Source organism: Phoenix dactylifera, chromosome 7, assembly GCF_009389715.1.
Source record: "Phoenix dactylifera cultivar Barhee BC4 chromosome 7, palm_55x_up_171113_PBpolish2nd_filt_p, whole genome shotgun sequence".
In the NCBI taxonomy this organism is placed as follows: Eukaryota; Viridiplantae; Streptophyta; class Magnoliopsida; order Arecales; family Arecaceae; genus Phoenix; species Phoenix dactylifera.
The window spans coordinates 8,569,540-8,573,438 of record NC_052398.1 but is presented as its reverse complement, the minus strand read 5'-3'; positions in this window follow the sequence as shown (position 1 = coordinate 8,573,438).

The window sequence follows — 3,899 nt, the reverse complement described above, 5'->3', positions numbered from 1 at the left end:
GCATGTCCCTAGACCCCTTATTTCTGGTAACTTAATTGTAAGTTAATTTCAGCATTAGGAAAATATTGAGTGAAATTGTGATCAGTGTTGATCGATGTTACTATTAATTCTGCCCAAATTATGAAGAGAATTTTTGAATAAAAAAAACTCTATCAAGAAAAGGTTTGATTTAACTAATAAATGTAGACATCATGCTATTTACTGTCTTCCCGCATGCTTTTCAACTCTGCTTCTGTCCGGTAATAGGTATAGCATCTTAGTCCAGCCCAATTCCTTGGGCTTTCCAGAAGGCATCAAAAGCATTTCTGATGCTCCAAACACATGAACAATGGAAAGGGGAAAGGGGAAAGGAAAAAGAAAAAAATGCATTCTGATGCAACAAGAACCCAAACATGTTTGGTTTATATATATATATATATATATATATATATATATATATATATATATATATTATATAAAAATCTTTCTAAAGTTAACATTTATTACACTTACACTTAGTAATTTGTAAAATCTATATTTACACCTAATTAAATTAATGGTATTAGTAAAATTGTTTATTTTATATAAAAAGTTGAAATTATCTTTGAGGTGAGAGAGGATGTATATATTTTCTTATGTCCTTGGGCAGCTATTATATCGCTTAAAGTTATTTTGGTTATTTTTGAAATTTTTTCTGATGTGGTATTTGGGTCTCATTTAAGCTTAATGGTTTGAGTAATATTTTTATAGATTAAAGTGTTGGATAAAAATAAATTTTAAAGGATAAGTGTAGATTTTTCAAATTATTGGATGTAAATATAATTTATTTTAATTTTTAAAAAATTATAATTTACTTTAAAAAATTAACTATGGTATGCTTGGAATATTCGTGTGAGCTCCACCACCTTCAGTCTTGATGGTGCATACAGAAAACACGAAAAGTCTTTAGACATGGTCTTTAGAGGCAACACAAATATAAATGATATGGTGACTGCAATTCAATTACCTGAAATACAAGCTGTAATTAGAAATGCTGTAATTGAAATTACAATTGCAAAAATTGTTTCTCTTTGGTCGTTTGCAATTGAAAACCCAGACACTATAACCATTTGCTTGTATGATGCTGAAAGGGATATAATAACCTTACAAATGATTTGATAATGCTGTTTCTTAGAAACTACAAACTGGTTACTTTTTCTATTTTAGTGTAATGAGTATCATATTATTTTTATAATTATAATAGAATCGTAATGCTATTATCAAATTAATATCAATATATTATTAATAATAATTATCATCTAACATGTAACACTATAAGTATGATTATCATTTAAAGACAAATTTTCTAGTACATTAACGGCAACGTACACATTTGAGATGACATGGCAATTTGACTAACACATCATGAAGCCAACACCAAACGAAGCAGTTACTGGTAATTCATTTTAATGACAACCAAGAGCAGTTGGTGGCAGTTCGGAATGGCTCAAAATGGTTCTCTTGTAGTTCCATGGATCAAATATAGACGAAGGGATAGGAGAATACGTGATCTCTCTCGCTCTCCCAACTTCAACCACAATGCTAACATAGTTTTGTGTTGATGTCATAACTAATACTAATATATATTTCATTAAGTATAATATAATATACTTTAACATCATATAATATAACATAGTATATTATGTTATACATAATACAATTAGTATATAATACAGCATCAATTTATATAATCATAATATAATTTTAAACTAACAATTAAGTAATATTCATAATGAGTATATTATAATAATTATTATCATATTAGTGTAATATAATTAATATTTTGTATATCTTCATATTACTATATGATATTATGATAATTATTAATTTATCATATAAGAACTATCGTAACAAGAATTACGATATTATTTTGATAAAAAAAATTTATTATAATCATACTAATATATTGTTATCATATTATTATCGGAGAGAAAGGGAGATGATGGTTGGCCTATAAGGCTGTATCTAGAGCCTGTAACTCGAGATATGGTCATTTTTTACTGCATCCTAGATGCAGCCAAAGGGCTTTATAGTGCAGCTTAATTAATTGAATCTGGTCCAGCTCTAGGCGGTCAAACACCTGCATCATGACATTCTTAATTAGGAGGAAGCATCTTAGAACCAAATAGTCCGTAAAATGCTCGCATCTCCTTCAGATAATCTTTTGAAAGACCCACTTTCGTCCCTCTCTATACATATATGGAAAAAAGGACCCGCTTTCCGACCCCCTGGCCTTCGCTTTCCACACCCTGTCAGACTTTACAACCGACCATTCATTCCGTTCAAGTACTTCACGCGCGTAAGATTCCAACACTAGACTCCAAAATCACGCTCGTAAGTCAAAGTAACCCATTAACTTAGAGAGAGAATTTCTCCATCTCAAGCAATAAGCAGTAAACCTCACGTCCTCTTTTCCTCCTTATTCTGGCACTGTACATTGTTCCCTCAGTAGAGACTCACCTAATAATTGAAGATCAAGTTGAGTAGATCTTAAATATTTATACAAAATTACAAAATTTAAATAATATTTTTTCGCTAATTTTTTTTACATAAACTTCTGAATTGTGATATAAAATATGTATTGTACAAACAATTGTACATATAACAAAGTTTCCAGCAATGGGTGGTTTTGGCTAACTTGGCTTGTGTGCCTTTATGAATGACTAGAGAATAAAAATTTGATTTGCATTAAATTATATGGAGGCGTGCGATCTTTAATGACAGGAGACCGTTAGCATCCGGCAATGTGAAGTTTCTTGCTTATGGCTCTGTGAATTCAACGATGTGATCCATGATATCCTGAAAAACGAGCGGTGCCTTTGGAAAGCTGGCGAATACAGTAAAAATCGTACAAGTGCATGATGACCAAGCGAGCCAACAGGGACTCATGCATTAGAAATTGTGCACTTCTCTGTCCCCATCTTTCTTTGCTTGCGTGCCATTAGTCGTGCATGTCAAGGGGTAAGCCACACCATGTTCCCATTTAGACCACACCTGGACTTATGAGGGGCGTTTCTTGCTCACCTCTCAGGACCCTACATGCCACTGTAAGGCGTTGAAACTTTTGAAGCATTCAAAACAGCTGAAGTCATCCTCTTTCCCCTACGTCTAGCTCTCTCTGAATTAAACATGACCAAATGCTACATATATAGCAGAATCCTAGTCGTAGCTCCCTTCCATTCCGTAGACGCATCCATAAACCTCGAGTCTTAAGTCCATAACGGCCAAAAACCTCAGTCAGTTCCACATAAATCCTGTCAAAACGTAATGATCTCTGAATTCCTTGATGCAGTCGCCGTCTGAAACCCATGCAAGAAATTCTTCAACTTTCCACCCTCTTATTTTCAATTCAATATACCCTCGGTCAAACTTTCCACGCCCAGAGCACCATTTTTCCACCCAGCTTCCATGCACAGCTTAACGGGTGGCTTTCGTCTCACTGGTTCACGTTCTCCTAACCACCATCCGTCTCCCCCTGCTTTCTCCCACGCAACAACCGCGACGTTTCCTTCGCTGACCAGTGCTAAACCACGTGTTTGAATTGACGCTCTTAAGCTCCCCCCGTTCAAACTTATACCCCTCGCCTCAGGACTTATATAAACCGGAATGACACTAGCTAGTTCCATATCCATCTCTCTCTTGCTAAAAACTTCTTGATCACCTAACAAGCTTCAACCGATTCTCTTGCCATGGCTACGAAGCTCAAGGTGCTGCCTCTTCTGTTCCTTCTCCTGGTGGGGGGTCTCGTCCTTGTGGCTCAAGCAAGACCTCTTAAGGTATTGGAGCAAGACGGTGCGGCCGGGGGAGTCGATGACTTGGTGAGAGACTTGCTTCTGGGAGCGACCAAGCATGCAGGCCCCAGTAATGGAGGCGCAGGGCAT